The sequence below is a fragment of the Pinus tabuliformis genome, chromosome X, assembly GCF_031772625.1.
Source record: "Pinus tabuliformis cultivar Carrire ecotype Pingquan chromosome X, CPIR1, whole genome shotgun sequence".
NCBI classification, from domain to species: domain Eukaryota; kingdom Viridiplantae; phylum Streptophyta; class Pinopsida; order Pinales; family Pinaceae; genus Pinus; species Pinus tabuliformis.
The window spans coordinates 120,605,463-120,626,946 of record NC_142308.1 but is presented as its reverse complement, the minus strand read 5'-3'; positions in this window follow the sequence as shown (position 1 = coordinate 120,626,946).

Sequence of the window (21,484 nt, the reverse complement as noted above, 5' to 3'; positions counted from 1 at the left end):
GAGACCAAAGAAAGATAAATAACCCATGATTCACGTGCGTGTGTCCCCTTGAAACCACTGCGAACTAGATTAATAATGGAGGAAAAAGGGGAAAGCAGTTAACCTGAAAACCGATGAGGAGGAATAAGACCTTGAGGATATCATAATCGAAGAGGATGAGGAAAAAGGCATGGAGGAAGAAACCGAGGGTGTAGTTCCTCTAACCAAGCTACCCACGTATGTCCCTCCATGGAAGGGGAAGGCAAAGGTGCCCAAGGACCTCGATGAACGTAAGAGCTCTCTGCAGACTCCGCTCCTCCCGGACAATATCATTTTTGGAGGAACACACTTGGGAAGGGTGCCAAGCTTAAAGTTCGAATACTAGGATCTCGCTGACCACAAGAAATTCCCTCACTTGGTAACCGCATGCCTCATGAAGTGAAAGAAACACACCGCGGCCAGAGTCATAGAGTCGGAGCCGTGTAACTGGTTACGCGGAGTTAAAAAGGCAGGGTTGTTGAACTTGCTTTGGGTGCCGCATTACCATCGCGCCCCAGTGACTATGTTTTTCATCAGGTAGCTACTTTTCCTGGTGCATGGTGGGTGTTTGTGGCTCGAGGTTCCATCCCCATCACGGACCATCTAATCCATCGAATTTCCCAACTCTCGTGTAAAGGAGAAGACCCAGTAGATTTTTTGGAGGGTAAAAGCAGTGACTTGGCCATCACGGAGGCCATGAAAAAGAAATACAAGCTGGAGAAGAAAAAGAGGGGCTACCCAATCTCCAGTATCAACAACAAGCCAGTCAGAGTTGCAACTCAGATACTGGTGGGTAAGGTCATGCGGAAGTGCCACGTGGATGAGGTGCCCGCGTTGGTGGTTGCACTTGCTGAACAATGCGTAGAGGGGGTCCAATTTAACTGGTCTGAATTCTTGTGCAAGGAGTTCTTGGAGAATTGCTGCGAGGTACAGGAACAAGGGAAAACCTTCCACTATGCATGGCTTCTACTGTCCATAGCGCTAGTGGCTAGGGAATTGCTTGAGGACAACCAGTTCCCCACAATTGCAAGGGATCTCCTAGAAGCCGCGAAGTACACCTCAATGTGGGCTACTAAAGATGTGCGCTGCATCCGTGACACTAAAATATTCTGGGTGTTCATGGAGATTAACGTTAGGATGGGAATTAACTGCAAGCCGCAGTTATCACCCACTGTCTACAACAACTTGAAAAGTTTCGCAGAGTTTAAGGCGGACTTTCATCACATCTACCTCAAGGCATGAAAGGACCCTACAAAGAAGTGGAATGAACTACCCTATATAGCCACAGATGATGTGATCTTCAACGTACTTGAGATGTGGCCACTGGAGTGGCATGCTCCAGATATCTCCATGGTGGAAAAGTTTGATGCGCAAAAAAAGAAGGAGGAGGCAAAACTTTGCATGGCACAGTTGGTGGAAAAGAGAAGAAAAGAAGCAGTCGCAACAAAGGCGTAGGAGGCACTGTATGCTACGTAGACAACAGTAGAAGCACAGAAGGCAACAACAACAGAGTGAAAGGGTTGGAAATCACCCTCACCTGAGAAAGAGCAGGAAATGGAAATAGAGATAGAGGAGGGTGGCGCGGACCCATGGACATCATCAACACAATTGAAGCGCCAGTGCCCGAGAGAGTAGATGGGGTCGTGCAAGAAGGTAAAAGCATCTAAGCTGTCTATTAACCCAATCACCCTTACTGAGGGGGATCTGCACGATATAAGAGAGATGGTGCATGATGTCACCACAGAGGCCGTCTAGAAATTTGCAAAGGAGAATTAGATTTTGTTGAGGGCCCTTTGAGCATAGATTCAGGAGTTGTAGGTGCACACTCCTCAGGCTGGTACTCTCTCGACCAACCTCGTAGTGGGAACAATCGTGACTGAGGAAATGCTAGGTGCTGGTACGACCAACACAATAGTGCTGCCAGAAGGGGCACCAGTTACAGCAAATGAGGCTGACAAGCCTATGGTCAATACATTGAAAGGAATAGGGATCAACATGGTTGCACTCCCTCGGGAGACGCTCTATTTTCTATAGGATGGGATCACTGTAGAACTACAGGCTAGGGAGAGCCGCACACTACAGGTGTTGAGTGAACAGAGGATAAACATGGAGTACTTGAGATTGCAGTGCGACAAGGTCATGTCTCAGAACAGGAAAATGGTACAGGTAATTGAAGAAGCCTGCCAGATGGTCCCTGAGCTGGCCATCCCAGCAGAAGCATCAGTAGAGGTGCGCATCTAGAGATTAGCAGAAGGGGTACGCGAGGCACAAGAAGAAATGGCCAAGGTTTAGCTGGAGCTAAACCTTAAGATAACAGATCTATGGTTGAAGGCACAACCTTCAACTCCTCTGGAGGTAAGGGAACAGTGCAGCAGCGCCATTACATCGGGGATGGAGGAGATCAGCAGTGCAGTGAGGGACTGCACCAGCATGTCGGAAGAATCGTTCAAGGTCCTCACCAATTTGTAGGAGGACCTGAACATACAGTGCTTAGAAACAGAGGTGCGTGAGCTACAACAGTAGTATGACAATTTCAAAGGGACCGCGCAGACAGTAGCCCTCACACAGAGGCTTGCATGAATGCAATAGGCCAAAGCGCTTAAGGAGCAAGTAGAGCAGTGAGACACAACGAAGCAGTTTTGAAGGCGCGTGTTCAGCCTTGGATCGACGAGGCCTTTGAAATCACCACAACAATTGAAGGCAAGCTCACGCAAATGCAGGGGACATAGGAACAGATATAGGGGAGCAGTTCCGACGCCGTAGTCCTGGAACAATGGGTACAGGAGATATAACAGGCAGCTGCCCAGTGCGCTACCAACCTTGCAGCAGTGTGAGTAGAGTTGGGAGATCTCCACGCGAAAATCTCTGCACCTACAGAGTGACTTGAGGGCGAGTCACGATGTTTGTGTTGGGGGCCTGTTGGGCGTGGGATCCCCCCAAGGCAAGTTTTGCAGCTTAAAGCCCAAGTTTTGACTAAGTCCGATGTAAGGACTCCATGATTTGTGGGTGTGGAGCGTGAAGATGGTAAATGAGTTAGAGGTTTTTCCGCCCTCCTTTTTGTAATGTAATGTTCATTTGAGAGATCTACCCATGGTCCACAGACCATGGGATTGTATATATAGAGCGAGGCTCTAAGTGTAAAAAAGAGAATCATAGAAGGATGAATCAATGGAATATCTAAGAAGGAAGCATTGAGTCTAAGTGTAGAGTCGTGTCTTTGGGTCGTAGATTAGGAGAAGGCTTTGCAGCGAAGTGAGTAGAGGCCTAGTAGTCCACAGCTAAGTGCACAGACCCCTGCAGCTGAGTGTGCAGGATAGGTTGAGTCTGTAACTGATTGAAGCATTAATAAAGAGAAGTTTAACAATATTTCTGTGTATGTTTTCCTATTTTATGCATTGAAGTATATTGGGTATGAATTGCAAGTTTACTGTTTATTTGTTGTGCGAGCTTATATGAATGTGTTGAATAAGTGAATATAATATAAGGTATATGTTTACGCGAAGATAACTAACTGTTATAAGATGATAAGTAAGATCCGTGGTATGACTTGGGGAAATAGCGCAGATCGCTACTCTAGCAGCACGAAATCCCCACAGCCCCTAAATAGGGTTGTGCGAAGACGAATATAACTAGGGAGCAAAGGCCTCTGAGGCCAGGAAAGTGTACGAAACCTGCGAGAAAGTATTCACAGTTGGACTAAATCAGCCCCTTATACATCTCAAGGGTGCGGAAACCTCGTTCCTGGGTCAGGCCCCAACAAGCCATCAAGTAGCACCTCTGATCTTTGACAACTTTAGCATGGCATCAAGACCATAGGTAAGTATCCCACTCACTCACTCATATGCATCATTTGATCAAAAGTTGTAAAGGTTAAGAGGTAGTTGGTTTACAAGTGAAAAGGTGGCAAAAAGGAAATTCTTTAATAAGTCAAAAGAGAATGCAAGAGTCCATAGATACAGTATCATTATCGCAACCATTTGAGAAGACTTGAAGAATTAAGACTTGGGGTAGAAACGCCAATTCACCAAAGACTCAGCATATCGTATTTTCTGATGCAATCACTCATAGACTCCAGCAACAAAGTAAAGAAAGGGAATTCCGAACAATTGGCTCACCATGGTTTTATCAAGATCCTCATTAAGGATGCCCTCCAAAACCTCAGGATCCCTATAAAATGGTCAGTCTTCAGAGACTTACCAGCAGAGGATGACATCAAAATGCTCACATATGATGTTGTTGGAAATAATACTGAGAGGGGGGGGGGGGTGAATCAGTATTATCACATTAATAAAACTTTTTCATTTCCATAATCAGATTCATATATGCTACTTCCACAACTTCTTATGATTAAGTTAATTGATCTTCAATGAGTGCATTAGAACATTATCAACCATATTATTAGATAACAGATGCCGTAATAGAGAATAGATCATCACACATAAGGCACACACATGAACACCATGATATAAGGTGGAAACCCAATGCGGGAGAAAAACCACCTGCTGCAAGTCATCTCAATCTTCTTCTTAATAAGAAAATCCTTTTACAATATTTGTACTGGTGCAGTCTTATACCAGTACGGGAGCTACAACCCCCTTTGCTCTTGTACTAGCCGATCCATTTACTAGTACGCAGGCTGCTACCTGCTACAATACTCCAAAGATCTCCCTTAGCTTTTGTACTAGCTTAGATACTAGTACATAGGCGCTGGCCTACAATATTCTCTCCTCCAGGTACCACGTTTCATCAATTTTCAGACTGGATACACTGAAGCACAACACATAATCTGAAAGGCCACTTTTCATCCAATTTTCATACTGGACCCAACAACAACATTGAAGCTCATAATCAAACAACCTTCTGAATCACCCAATCACCAGATCCATACATATACAATGATATTATGAGAGTTATCAACCAGATCTAGTACATAAAGATAAGTCATTAATCATGCTGTTATCTGAACTCAATACCAGTAACCAAACATCAGTTATGCACCCAAAACCCTGCAGAATAGTCAAAGGCAGTTAAAACAAATTTTAAGCAGGGATCACAACTTCACTGGTATAGATCTACGGATATCTGTACTACCTCCGCACCTGCGCCTTCTGTGGCGCTGCGACCACCGCACCTGCGCCTTCTGTGGCGCCTCCGCACTGCGCCTTCTATGGCGCCTCTGTGGCATCTCCGCACTGTGCCTTCTGTGGCGCCTCTGCACTGCGCCTTCTGTGGCGCCTCTGTGGCGTCTCCGCACTGCGCCTTCTGTGGCGCCTCTGCACTGCGCCTTCTGTGGCGCCTCTGTGGCGCCTCTGCACTGCGCCTTCTATGGCGTCTCCGCACTGCGCCTTCTGTGGCGCCTCCACACTGCGCCTTCTGTGGCGCCTCCGCACTGCGCCTTCTGTGGCGCCTCTGCACTGCGCCTTCTGTGGTGCCTCTGCACTGCACCTTCTGTGGCGCCTCTGCACTACGCCTTCTGTGGCGCCTCCGCACTGTGCCTTCTGTGGCGCCTCTGTGGCGTCTCCGCACTGCGCCTTCTGTGGCGCCTCCGCACTGCGCCTTCTGTGGCGTCTCCCCACTGCGCCTTCTGTGGCGCCTCTGTGGCGTCTCCGCACTGCACCTTCTGTGGCACGTCCGCACTTCCGCAGCTACAGCGCTCAAGAGATCACCCTTCACAGATTCACTTTCAACTTCACTTTCATAGATCAAACTTTCAAAACAATAACCCAATATTTCAGATCTTAAGATATTCAATTGCAAGGATGAATTAGCCAAGTGATCTCATTTGCTTTATATAGGCAAGCTTCTTCCTAAAATCATGGATCAATACCATAGATAACCAATACAAGGGGCCCAAAAACATGGGGCTCAATAATACCAAGGACTAACCACCATGGACCAAAGGTAAGTTCTCCAACATATACGCGCTTTTCCTTGCATGAAAGTGCGTACCATGGTCCAAAACCATAGGTTCAAATACCAAGGACTAACTACCATGGACCAAAGGTAAGTTCTCCAACATATACGTGCTTTTCCTCATAGGTTCAAATACCAAGGACTAACTACCATGGACCAAAGGTAAGTTCTCCAACATATACGCGCTTTTCCTCATAGGTTCAAATACCAAGGACTAACTACCATGGACCAAAGGTAAGTTCTCCAACATATACGCGCTTTTCCTTGCATGAAAGTGCGTGAACTTTTTCTCTTCATGAAATAAACTTTTCTCTGCATAAAAGTGCGTGAACTTTTCTCTACATGAAATAAACGTTTCTCTACATAAAAGTGCGTGAACTTTTCTCTACATGAAATAAACTTTTCTCTGCATATAAGTGCGTGAACTTTTCTCTACACTATAATTTATTATCTGAGATGAGTGGGTTGCCATCAAGTACAACATATGTATCATAAAGCCATACCAGAATCATAATGCCAACAATCTCCCCCTTTGGACTTGATGGCAACCTCAAAATCTTCAACTCATTCTCCCCCTTTGACATCAAGGGCAAAGGGTTATGCTCCCCCTAAGATCATGCTCCCCCTGAATATCAACCAGATCTATAAAGAAGAAACATAATCCACCAAACACCATAAATGACCATGAAAGAGATAGATTGCAGCAATAATCAGACCAGCATCCAAGATCTCCTTCTGTACATCCTCCATAATGCCAACAATGCATTATAAGCTCCCCCTGAGTACCTATTGAAATCTCTGAATGAGCTCCCCCTTTGTATATGTCATGGTGCACCAATCTGATCATGCTCTTTCTGAGAACAAGCTGAAATGTCTGCTCTGCTATATAGTGTTGTTCATGCTCAGGCTCCCCCTGACTGTAAGCAAGGTCTGCAAAAGGATGTTCTACATCACAAATGACCTTCCTAAAAGATTCAATACATACATCCATCACCCAACCAAGTGGGGATATATCAGAAAAATGAAAACCAAATACATTACATCTTCATCCCAGGCATAGTGGGGAAACCAACATAGGTCGTTACATGACCTGAAGAGATGATACTATTACATCATGAGTCTTGATATGACATCACCTAAATAAGATGAACATCAGCAACAACACTTTATGATCTGCTCCATAGTATCTGTCAACAGCAACTAGACCAGCAACTTGTATTAGTGCATGAATCATCAAGGTATGTCCGCATCAACAGAATTTCACATTCTATGTGAGAAACATCATAGCCATCCAGATCTACATGAATCAAGTATCATGAATTGGGAATATCTGCATTAATCAACATATGTATGAAACAATCCTATCATCATATAGATAAGAGCTCATTATCATCATGTCTCCAACAATGCAACTTTGAATAATCATCCCTGTATCCAGCCAACAATCCTCATCCATTTGTGCCAAGAATGAAAGGAATCATAACTATGATATATGATCTTTATGCATATGACGACAGCAGCATATGAGTGACTCAACATCAAGAAGATGTGAATTCAAGCTAAGTGCTTCCCATGCAAGCATCATTAGAGAATCAACCATAAATCTGATCCAAGAACCATGTGAACAACTCATAACCATAGCAAGATGAATCATTTATCCATATAAGTATCATCACCAAGGACTATTAACCATAATGCCAATAATGCATTAAGTCCATATGCTCCCTCTAAACCTGTGCCATCTGTCTGATAATGCATATCAATAAGAAGTATCAAGACATCATCAATATCAAGTTAGAACCAAAACACTTCTAACCATCATATCCACACCTCATTATTATTAACTAGAGCAAAACTAATCCTTCTCTTGAATCTGTCCCTACTGCCTTTCTTCAAACAATCATATACGCGACTGTGCAGTAACTAACTCGCGTATATATGCAACTTTCCTTTATGGAGTTTGCATATGAGATTCAGGACACTGAAGTTTTGTACTTTCAGCTCCCTCTGATTCTGGTATGTCTGTACGTTGTGCAGTGCCGCCTTTTTCTGACTGTACTTCCTTTTTCCTCCATATCTTCAAGCGTGATGATGACATTTTCTCCTTTTGATATGGTGCCCACACTTTGTTCCTGCATTCCTTAGCTATATGTCCAAGCTTGTTACATGCATAACATCTTACATGTTTCATATTCCTCCTGTAACAATCAGCAGCTTTGTGACCAAACATATTGCAAGCAAAGCAATATCCATAAAAGTACCTTGAATGTGATGATCTTTCTGCATAATGGTCTTGAACCCTTCTTCTTCTACATCTAGCTGCAACATGTCCAAGATTATGACATACATAACATTCAACATTATTCATAGGAGGAGTAAAGGATTTTCTTTGAGGAATCTCTTTTCTTGGTTGATGATGAGATTGATCTTTCATTTCTTCGTTGATCACTTTAGATTTCTCTTTAGAGTTCCTTGCCTCACCTTGTGAACTAGATTCACCTTCAACAGATTCATGGAAACCAAGACCAGTCTTTATAGCAGGAGACCTTTGACTACTAAGAATATCATCCAAGACTTTAGAACTATCTTGAAATCGTAAAAGCTTATCCTTTTCTTCTAGTTTACCTTTCAAGATATTTACCTCAACCTGAAGCTGTTCTTCCTTTTCAAGAGATTGCTTTTTCAAATCTTCTTCAGCTTTCCTTCCTTCTTCCATTTGTTCCCTTAGTTTGAGAATCTCCTTTTCTTGTTCTTCATTTAGATCCTGCTACATTTGACGAACTCGGAAGGCACATTCTAGTTGAGATTTTAAGCTGGTGACTTCGTTTTCTTGTTTTGCAATAGCTTGGAGTAGATCTGTATTCTGCTTCTTTGATTCTTCAAGATCTCCTTTTAGTGAGAGGATTGTAGCTTCAAGATTTTCATAGTAGCTGGATCTATCTTTGAGTTTCTTGATGGTTGTGCTTCTTTCGTTGACTTCTTTTCTTAATGATGTCACTTCATGCTGCAATTTTTGACATTGGTCTTCCTTGTCCTTGAGTAGCTCTCTTACCTTGTTTCCTTCTTCTAGTTGGGCCTTTAGTTTGGTAGCTTCTTCTTTGAAATCACATTCCCTTTTGTTCAATAGATCTTGTTGATCTCTAATTTTGTCTGTCAGCCTTTTAAATTCTGCCTCTATTTGATATCTTTCTTGTTCACCCATAAGAGCAAATTCAGTAGTTTCGCTATCACTTTCATCTCTTCCAAAAGGAAAGATAGCTGGAACATCAGAGGATAATATATTCATACCTGATAATGATTCTGAATCTGATTCTGAATCTGAAGAGCTTCTTATACCTAATCCCCAATCGATTCTCCCACTGTCATAGTTCTTCTGAGATGACTTCTTTTTCTTAGGTGCTTTCTTCTTAAGCTTCTTTCCCATTGTTCCATGGATCTCCTTCAAGCGATCAAGCTTCTATCAAAGGACCTGCTCTGATACCAATTGTTGGAAATAATACTGAGAGGGGGGGCTGAATCAGTATTATCACATTAATAAAACTTTTTCATTTCCATAATCAGATTCATATATGCTACTTCCACAACTTCTTATGATTAAGTTAATTGATCTTCAATGAGTGCATTAGAACATTATCAACCATATTATCAGATAACAGATGCCGTAATAGAGAATAGATCATCACACATAAGGCACACACATGAACACCATGATATAAGGTGGAAACCCAATGCGGGAGAAAAACCACCTGCTGCAAGTCATCTCAATCTTCTTCTTAATAAGAAAATCCTTTTACAATATTTGTACTGGTGCAGTCTTATACCAGTACGGGAGCTACAACCCCCTTTGCTCTTGTACTAGCTGATCCATTTACTAGTACGCAGGCTGCTACCTGCTACAATGCTCCAAAGATCTCCCTTAGCTTTTGTACTAGCTTAGATACTAGTACATAGGTGCTGGCCTACAATATTCTCTCCTCCAGGTACCACATTTCATCAATTTTCAGACTGGATACACTGAAGCACAACACATAATCTGAAAGGCCACTTTTCATCCAATTTTCATACTGGACCCAACAACAACATTGAAGCTCATAATCAAACAACCTTCTGAATCACCCAATCACCAGATCCATACATATACAATGATATTATGAGAGTTATCAACCAGATCTAGTACATAAAGATAAGTCATTAATCATGCTGTTATCTGAACTCAATACCAGTAATCAAACATCAGTTATGCACCCAAAACCCTGCAGAATAGTCAAAGGCAGTTAAAGCAAATTTTAAGCAGGGATCGCAACTTCACTGGTATAGATCTGTGGATATCTGTACTACCTCCGCACCTGTGCCTTCTGTGGCACCGCGACCACCGCACCTGCGCCTTCTGTGGCGCTTCCGCACTGCGCCTTCTATGGCGCCTCTGTGGCGTCTCCGCACTGCGCCTTCTGTGGCGCCTCCGCACTGCGCCTTCTGTGGCGTCTCTGCACTGCGCCTTCTATGGCGCCTCTGCACTGCGCCTTCTGTGGTGCCTCCGCACTGCACCTTCTGTGGCGCCTCTGTGGCGTCTCCGCACTGCGCCTTTTGTGGCGCCTCCACATTGTGCCTTCTGTGGCGCCTCCGCACTGCGCCTTCTGTGGCGCCTCCGCACTGCGCCTTCTGTGGCGCCTCCACACTGCGCCTTCTGTGGTGCCTCCGCACTGCGCCTTCTGTGGCGCCTTCGCACTGCGCCTTCTGTGGCGCCTCTGTGGCATCTCCGCACTGCGCCTTCTATGGCGCCTCCGCACTGCGCCTTCTGTGGCACCTCCGCACTGCGCCTTCTGTGGCGCCTCTGTGGCGTCTCCGCACTGCGCCTTCTATGGCGCCTCTGTGGCGTCTCCGCACTGCGCCTTCTGTGGCACCTCCGCACTTCCGCAGCTGCAGTACTCGAGAGATCACCCTTCACAGATTCGCTTTCAACTTCACTTTCATAGATCAAACTTTCAAAACAATAACCCAATATTTCAGATCTTAAGATATTCAATTGCAAGGATGAATTAGCCAAGTGATCTCATTTGCTTTATATAGGCAATTTTCTTCCTAAAATCATGGATCAATTCCATAGATAACCAATACAAGGGGCCCAAAAACATGGGGCTCAATAATACCAAGGACTAACCACCATGGACCAAAGGTAAGTTCTCCAACATATACGCGCTTTTCCTTGCATGAAAGTGCGTACCATGGTCCAAAACCATAGGTTCAAATACCAAGGACTAACTACCATGGACCAAAGGTAAGTTCTCCAACATATACGCGCTTTTCCTCATAGGTTCAAATACCAAGGACTAACTACCATGGACCAAAGGTAAGTTCTCCAACATATACGCGCTTTTCCTTGCATGAAAGTGCATGAACTTTTTCTCTTCATGAAATAAACTTTTCTCTGCATAAAAGTGCGTGAATTTTTCTCTACATGAAATAAACTTTTCTCTGCATAAAAGTGCGTGAACTTTTCTCTACATGACATAAACTTTTCTCTACATATAAGTGCGTGAACTTTTCTCTACACTATAATTTATTATCTGAGATGAGTGGGTTGCCATCAAGTACAACATATGTATCATAAAGCCATACCAGAATCATAATGCCAACAGATGTTAGTCCTTCTGTCAGTAGGGAGGATGCAAAGCAAGAAGAAGAAGATACAAGGCTAGATAGGGATGAGATGGATGAAGAAGAAACTAATACATAGTAACATACAGAACACAAGGAGGATGATGCTGAAACAGTGGAAGAAACTGATGGAGATGAGAAAGAGCAGCAAAAGGAAGAAGATAAGAAAAATAGAGAGGACAACTATAGGAAAAGAAAGACCAACTAGCATATATGGCCAACCTCTCCTTGGAGGCCATCCAGTGTAAGATGCCAGCTAGATCATATGCTCTTTACCTCAGAGAACAATGGCTGCAATTTCAAATTAAAACACTAGCACAAAGGAGCACCATGCCATTTTAGGATTGCAAACAATTTATTGATCTTTATGATCAAACTGCACTAAAGGATGGGGCCAAAATCCCTGAGTTTTACTTGCATAAAATGGCCCTCACAGACATGAATATTTGGGATCCTAATGCAAAGCTAGTAGATCTACAATTAATGGCTTTGGAATCATCGATGAACCATAAGACGTCAAGGGCTGCAAAGATGAAAATAATATTGGCGAGAGAGAAAAATGAACCTTTTTTTTATTAGAGCTGAACAATCAAATACCATGGCCCTAATCAGAACCCATAATCTAATTGCAAATGATCCTCAGCTGGCACCTATATATCTTGCTTCCCAAGAGCAAGAAATTTCACATTCTGAGGATATGTTTACGTTGCTAAGAGATGATAATATACATGCCTGCTAAAGGAGATGGGACACACTGCCACACAACTTGAAGATCAGAGAATATCACTATCCTCAAAGGTTGAGAGAGGCACTCAACAGGACACCTATGTATAAGCAATCAATGCAAAGGTTGAAGGTCAATTGAATCAGCCTAAAACTCAGTCCACCACTTCTCCTAGGGATTCTAGAAGGGAGAGAAGAAGAAGAGGAAAAGAGGTAGTGGGAAGAAGTAGAAAGGAAAGAAAACTTCTAACAACAAGAAGAACAGACCACATCAAAAGCATGGGATGTCAGAGAGGCTACTAGAGACATGAAGGACATGGATGTTGAATAATTTTCTCAAAGGATGAGAAACATTTTAAGTAGGGGGTGATGACGATCTTCATCATTGAGTAATTATATGGGCCTTAATTGGACTTAATTCACCTCTAGCTTAGTCAAATCAACTATTATCACAACTTATTGTATAATTTTTATTATATTTTGTTTATGAAATGAGTTAGAGTTGGATATTTGGCTTTGTGGTCTGAAGTGCATGTAATGCAGGAATAAAGGATAAAAGCAAGGAAAAATGTAGACATAAAGGATAAAAGAAAGGAACTATGGAAAAGACCTTGGTCAAAACTTGAATGGGACAAGGAGAGTAATTATAGGAGGTAAATCCTCCTCATTTACTACCCCTCAATTCTAATATTCCTCCATCATCAGAGTGCAAACAACCATCACTTTGAAGACTAGAAGACAACCGAGCAAGTGAAAGTGAGAGAAACTAGTTTATGAGATGTATAAGTAGAGAGGCTTAGGACCTCATTAGGATTCATACTTTCATTGTAAAACTCTGTTTTATTTATGAGTTGCAAAAACTTGTGATAGTTTGCTCTATAGTTTTCAAAAAGAGAATGAGTTTTTTTTAAGCTAGCTCTAAGTTAACTCTAAGGGTTAAAGATCTTGGGTTAGGGCCCAACCCAAGTAGCCAAAGCTCCTCTTTACTGTACATGTATGCTAGCATAGAGTTCTGTTCTGTTTATTTGCTTAAGTAGTTTCATGGTTTTCTGATCATTTGCTTAAGTAGTCTTATGGTTTTCACTATTTATTTGCTTAAGTAGTTGCACTTTCATTACAACAACATAGCGTAGATTATTCATGGTTTTCCTGTGCATTTGCTTTAGTAGCTATAGTTTCTGTAGTTTACTTCCATTTGTGTTTTTTAATTAGTAGGTTAGCTAGAGGAAAAAGTTCACTATCAGGTTGTGCACAGGTGTCTCGATCTCATATCCTCCCTCTGGGACCATGACTTGAGGAAGGGACCCTTCAGTAGCCCATAAAACACAGGTCTCTAATTCTCACATGGGCTATGGAGTTCTATGTTTAATGTAGTTATTTGTTCACCCGCACTGGTTTTCTCTGTCATTTTCATTTGAAACCACCTTCAAAATGTTCTTCAGGCATCGCTTCCTCACCGTCTGATCAACAATAAACCTTCATAATCACCGTCTGATTCATTACTTTCTCTAACTGCTGCCTCACATGAAGTCTTCAACTTACTTTATGCACTTTAAGTCCCCACCATTGATCTGCCTCACCTGATCTAACAGCTGTCGCTTCACCCGATCACCAACTAGCTTGGCTTATCTCCACCGTTGATGAGCCCCGCTTGATCTAATGACCATCGTGCAATCTCATGTGGATTAGTGCATGAACATTATCTACCCGAGAGCATGTGAGAAAAGTGGTTTTCTCATGCTACGTGTCATGCAGTGAGGTTAATCATGTGAAATTTTGAAATACTTCTTATAGCCTGAAGGGCGCATGGGAAACTACTTACTGCCTTCGAAACTCGCTCCCACATTTCCACACGTTTATTTTCCCCGTGATATGATCTTCACTGTCCATATCTTGACTTCACCTGCGCGATTAGCTCTTGGCCATTCATCTCCTGTTAACCTTGTTCGTCCATCCACTCACCTAATCCCTCATGACACAATCTCTGCCATTCGTCTGCTTTGTTGTATTATTCATCCATCCATTCACTTAAGCCTTCATGATAAGATCTCCATTGTTCATCTTGTTAGTTAACCCTATTCGCCCATCTATCTATGTAACCTCCCGCGATCCAATTTCTGCCATTCATTTTCCTTTTTCTCAACTGATCCATCGTTTCTTATGCATTGTTGCTCCCTCATGTCCTCCTTTCACTAATTTCATCTTCCGACTACTCTTCCACTTGAAATCCAAGTTAGTTTAGTTATTTTCTTACAACTTAGTCTAGTTTTTATGCTCTTTACTTCTGCAACTTAGATAATTAGCATTAGATTAGTGTTAATTTAGCAATTCTTCTTATCATAGCTATTTGATTGGTTAGTTAGGTTATGGTATGGTTTAAGCATTTCATGCTATTTTCGTCAATACTGCAGTAGAAGTTGCTCTCCCTTAGGATAGATTTTCTCTTCTTCCATCAAAGAGTTAAGCTTCTTCCGAACCTATAGAAGTCTGGCTTGGAACCCCTGGGGTCTCTTTCCAGATGGACAATGAAAGCATGAAGTACCTTCACTTGTGCATATAACACTGTCACCTCCAAGTTTGTACGAACCCTGGGTTGATAAGTAAAGATGGTAGCCTTGGGAGTTGCAACATTCTTGTTGCAATACCTAGGCTCATCAATATTCTACCTCAGTTGTGGAATCCACTGGAACTGATTATTTGCATGACCTCCAGGAGATAACTCCTGACCCGAGACTCATAACATAACTTGGAGTAGATACCCCAGTTATCTCCATCGAAGTCTGAATCAAAGTAGCTAATCAAGCTGAAGTCGCCTACCTATGTATACTTAAGTCCAAAGTCTTGAGTTCCTCTCAAGTAATTTAGAAACGTTTTTGCAATAAACTAGTGTCCCTCACAAGGCTTTTGCATAAACCTGGAGAGGATTCCAACAACAAATGAAATGTTTGGTCTACTAGTATTTAGGTAGTTAAGACTTCCTACAAGCTGTCTATACTTTGTTGCATCTTCAAATTATTTTCCTATAGTGGATGTAAGCTTTAAATTTTGTTCCATTGGAGTGGTTAAAGGATTGCATTCATTCATGCCAAACATGTTCAACATATATCCAATGTACTTCTTTTGAGATAGGAATATAAGCTTTAGATGTTGAGTTACTTCAATACCAAGATAGTAGTCAACATAACCCAACTCTTCCATTTCAAAACCTTTCCTCAATTCCTTCTTTATGGATGCAATATATCTCTCATTATTCCCTTTCATCAAAAGATAATCTACATACACCACAAGATATACAACGGCTTTGCCAAATTTCCTGACAAACAAAGTTGCATCATCAAGATCATAATGTTTGAAGTCGAGTTTCAAAAGATGTTAAGTTAACTTCTCATACCAGGCTCGTGGTGCTTGCTTGATGCCATACAAGGATTTTACAAGCTTGCATACTTTGTGTTCTTGACACTTCACAAAATCCTTCTGGCTGGGACATAAAAACATTCTCTTTCAGATCTCCATTCAAGAAATAAATTTTTAAATCCATTTGATGGACTTTCCAACCATTCTGTGCTGCCAAGGCAAAGAGTGTCTAGATGGTAGCCCATTTTACTGTGGGGGAAAATTTTTCCAATTAATCGACCCCTTCCTTCTTTGAAAAACCCTTTTCCACAAGCCTAGCTTTGTTCTTGTCAGGTGAGCCATCAACTTTATACTTGTTCTTGTAGACCCACTTGTAGCCTATCAGTTTGGTTCCCAATGGAGGATCAACCAACTTCTAGATGCCATTCTTTATCAATGCTTCATATTCTTTCTGCATCATTTCTTTCCATTCATCATGAGAAGCAACTTATTTGAAGGATGTTGGTTCAGAATATGTAGACAAATTCAATTCACAATCATAAGAAACATCCATATCAACAGGTGAATAAGAATCGTCTAAATCAACTCCATTTTGTCTTGTGTGAGATTCTTTGTCAGCCATTTTGGAGGACCTGTCTAAGATGTCCCAGGCTGCTCATTTGAATAAGATGGGTCCAAATCAAGATTTAGTCTCCCAATTATATCAATCACATTAGTAAAAGTATCATCAGTGGCTGGAGCTTCATGTGTGGGAGAGAATTGTTCAGAATAAGATTCCATAGATTGATCCAGTATAGGAACCCGCCCTTCAAGATGTGGAATCTCATTATCAAATTCTTGAAAAGGATTTGCATGTCTAAATCTATCCAAGTGATCAAGCTGCTTCTTAACAACATTGCCAGCCTTCGAAGATTCAAGAAATTTCACATCTCTAGATATTATAAATTTCTTGTTCACTTCATCATAGAGACAGTATGCTTTGGAGGTAATTGAGTACCCCAAGAAGATACACTTGTGACTCCTTGAGCTAAGCTTGTTTCTTTGTTCCTTAGGTGTCAAGGCATAACTGGTGGAACCAAAAACCCTGAGATGCCTCACTGAAGGAATGTGTCAATACCTCATTTCATAGGGAGTATTGTTTTTTATAGCATTATATGGATACCTATTCTTTATATATACAACACATAGAACTGCATCAGTCCAAAATATCAATTTAACATAAGTTTTAATGAATGAGTTCAAGTTTTCTATGTGCTCTAGGATGAGAATCATGAAAAAACTATTTTCTATGCTTTCCTAGAATACAATAATCACATTGCTTAAGTTTGTTAGGAATTGTAGGCAAACCAGTAACACCATTTTTCTTCAACAAACGAAGGTTGTCATAATTCGAGTATCCAAATCTAGCATGCCATAAAAAACTTGATGGAAATGTACCTTCATCATAGTGAGAATTGTATGAAAAGTTTTTTGCACGAGCAGGGGTACCTTACAGCTTCATAAGTCTTTCTTCTTTTATCCCTATCATGACAAGTGAGTGATCTGATGATTTTATGACTTCAAACTTTCCATCAAATGTATGAATGAATTGTCCTTGCTGGTGGATGTGAACCAAAGATAACAAGTTTCTCCCTAGCTCAAGGAGGTATAAAACATCATGTAGAAGAAAGTCTGGAAGACCAGGCAGTTTGAGCCTAATGGTGCCAAGCCATGTTGGCTTGAGTTTTGACTTGTCTGCAAAATATACCACTCCATCAACATTGTCAAAGAAGTCTTCAAAAAAATCTCTCCTAAAAGTCATGTGGTAAGTTGCTCCTAAATCAAGCAACCAATCATCTTTCCAAGAATCAAGTGAAGCATTAAACAAGTCTAAAGTTACTCCATTATTAGAATGTTCCACAACATAGTGAGAGGATTCATGTTCTTTACCTTTCCATTTGTCATTGGTTTTACCTTTGCCTTCATTTCTTTCATGCTCAATTTTTTCCCAATGAAAATTACATGTGCATGCATCATGTCCATCTCTATTGCATCATATGCAATGAAGATCAGACTTTTCTCCTCAGAACTATCTACCCCCCCTTCCTCTAAAATTCCTTCTTCCTCTTCCTCTTTGGCCACCTCTTTCTCTAGAAAAATATTGTGCATCATTCTTCTCCTTTTATGCATGACATACAACTTCTTTAGTAGACTGAGGAGTTGTCTTCTTCCCAAAATCCTTCTCTCTCTCAGAAAACTTCTTTTCAATGGATTCAAAGGTAATATCCTTAAGGTTTCCACTTGCTTGAAATGGCTCAAGATAATATGAATAGGTTGTATATAGTGCCTTGACATAAGCTACAAGAGGAATATCTATCTCAACACTAGTGGATTTTATATCATGCATAATGGATCTTACTTCTAATGCTAAGGAAAGAGGTCCATCATTTTTCAATTCAAGATTGAGCAACTTAATCATCAATTGAACAACTTCAAGTTCAAAGTGTGATTCACACAATTCCTTCAATTTTGTTAAAGCTTGAAAGGCATTTGAAAATGGAGAAATATGGCCACTCACCTCTTCATATACTGATGCTGCAATCAAGGCATAGGCCTTGTTGTTCTTGTTTTCCCAAATGGCAAGCTCCTTATCTGAAGTGGGCTTTGCAAGTGATTTGTCTCCTTCTCCTTCACAAACACCTTTCCACAACTCATTGAAAATGAGGGTGTGTTTTATCTTCCAGGACCACTCTGAATAATTCTCCTTGCTAGTGAGAACTGTTAGCTCTGCTATTATTTTTGATCAGTTGAGGGTCAATGACAGCTTGGTAGTATTGTTGGTGCTTAAGGGAGCTCGCAGCAGTCTTTTCACCTTATCCTTCTTCACCTTTTCTTATAAACTCTTAGTCCCCTATCTCTCTATTTTCCTCCTGGAACTTTGTCATTCCTCGCCTTATCCATATTCCTCTGCTTAATTCCTTTTACCCCTTGGCCTCTGTTTTATCTTTATCTCTGTATAGCCTTTTTCTTTAGTGTCTGGGCATTTAAACCTTTTGATCTATTCCCATGTAGCCCATGCCTTCATTCGATCATTGCATTAACCGTTTCCCTATCATAGTAGTGGGAAACCTGTGTAAATAACCCCCGCTTTGATCTCCACCATTGATCGTATCTGATCTAATGGTCTTCGTTCTCCGCCCGTGCGATAAACCTCATGCTTTTTCCCTTCCATCCAATCGTCCATCACTAGATCAACGTTAGTCACAAGCCCTCTTCCTGTGACTTGCGTGTCCGTTAGGCAGCAAGGAAGGTAGATTCCTGCCGGACCTACCTGCCACGCGGTGCCATATTACAGGATCGCTGCCTGCTATACGAAAACTGCCCGCCTACAATAGGTGGTGCGAGGAAATCCACCGGCCAATAAAACCGCCATTCTCCCGCTGTTTAAGTATTGCACATCTTCTATGTGCGATCACCATCTGATCATCCTGCCTATGATCCGACGGCCCATATTCAATCACTCGTGATTGCTCCTGATAGCTCCCCTGATCAAATCCGGCCATTGATCTCTGAGATTGAACAGCTAATATTTAATGCGTCTGTTCTTCCCGATTCCTCCCACCAGTGATCTCCGCCGTTGATCTCTGTGATCCAACGGCTGAGATTTATCCCTGGCCTGCTCTTACTCCCACCATGAAATCTCATTTCCTTTTGACTGTCTCAAGCTCGCGAAGGAGGGAGGAAGCCATCATCCGGTGCCTGCACAGTTAATGGCTCCAACAACCACATTAAACAACAGAATGGCTGAAGGACAAGTAGCACAACCTCGAGCAGTGAAGAGCATTTATCAGGTATTGAGTTTGATCCATAATTTGATCCAGCTGCCAGAGAAGGACCGTAGAACAACAAAAAAGGTCATTTTGTCCATTAAAGCTCTGAGAATTGTAGTAGAGGCCCATTTCATATTGTAAATGTGGTTGGTGATCATTTATTGACACCTCCATGCTTAGTAGCAGAGATATTTTGTAAACCAACCTCTATATATATATCCAGAAGACAAATGTAATAGGTTGATGAGTGTTGGATGAGTGTTATTTTGTTGTAAGGTTCAACTTCTGGAGATTGTAACTACTGTGATACCTGCAGTGTTTGGTCTTCATTTTCAGCTAATGCAAGATTCTTTTGTTGTTAATTGCTCATTGTCCACTTCTTCTTATTCATGGTTGTGCCTGTTTTGCATTTATTTATGTGCTGTTAATGTTTAGCATTAGAGGGGCTGTCATCCCACCTCTGTGTTAGATTTTAGCATGTATCATTGAATTTGTATGCAGGTTTCTGTTGTTTTAATGCCAGAGAGATGTCATCCTGTCTGTGTATTAGAAAACAGATTTACAGACCTATTAACTGGATGCAACCGGCCATCACAGGGTCCTGTTCATCTGTTGGTGTAGTCAGTCTTCTCCATTATCACCTTATCCTCAAACTGTGAGTAATTGGTGGTCTAAAGCCTTGTAGTATGGGGGTGTTCACCCATGTCTGGGGTCAATCACAGTAGAAGTGGTTATCTGGCTTGAATATGTAGCATTTGTTTCATTCATCCACCAATTTATCCAACTTTTTGTTGAGTTTGTAATGTTCCAGAGCATCTTTGATATACAACCTAGGAGAGTTTCTTGGGGTGATAAAATTAATTGGCGCCATTACCGAGGAGAGGAGAATCGAAGCTCAGCTTCCCTGGGAGAATGACACAACTTCAAACTTTGATGATAGACAAGGTTTGAACACATATTTTGGTTGTAATCATCTATCTGGCGACTCAACTAGTGGAAGACCATCATTTGGCGACTCCACATTGTAGTTCTGGCGTAGTTGGTGAGGCATGCTCGAAGAAATTTTAGAAATCATTAGCTAAACCAGTGCCTGATCGTGAGAAGATCGTTCAGCAGAAGAAAGTATCGCAGTAAGGAGCATTAGGGTCAGGTAAGCCTTAAAAATTCCATGTATCTCTATTAGTGATTGTTACCTTCATAGATTCATGTAGCTCCTTGTTATTCATTTCCCTTTCAGACCTCAGTTCACAGAAAGAAGCACCATGCTGTCCATCATATTCCTCTGTCTCCATTATCTTTTCCATTGATTCATTTCACTCAGTCCACCAGTATCCTTTTTGTATACCTCAGTCATGGCAGGCTAGCAAGCTCTTACAAAGATAGAAAGAATAGTTGCTGCTAGGTATGGACCGTTGGTCTTGCCTTCCCCTTTGAATGCCATGCCTGCAAGAGATTATCAAGAATTTATGCCTAAGTTTACTGGTGCAGAAGGAGTATCAGCTGAAGAGCACCTCGAATCTTTTTATAACTATGCTGATAACCTAGATATCAATGAAGAGGATGTCTGGATGAGGGTTTTTGTTCAAAGCCTAGATGGGGAAGCTAGAAATTGGTTCAGAAATTTACCCCCTAGGTCTATTGCAAACATTGATGTTTTAGATGATGTATTTTTAAAGCACTGGGGAAATAATAAATATATGCTCTTTTATCATGATGAATTTGGGAACTTGTAGAGAGAAGATGGTGAGCTACTGTCTATTTTTAATATCAGGTTCAATCATATGTACAGCAGAATGCCAGCTGAAATAAGACCTACCCCTGCTTCTGCCATGATTACTTATGCTAATGCTTTCAATTCTTAATTCTGCTTGCTGTTAAGAGAAAGAAAATGTGCTTCTTTGGCTGAGATGCAAGCTGCAGCCTTTGAAGTAGAAGCAAATATTGTTGCTGTAGAAATACTCGAAGGTGATGCTAAAAGAAGAAGGTAGGGAGATGAATCCTCTTCATCCTAT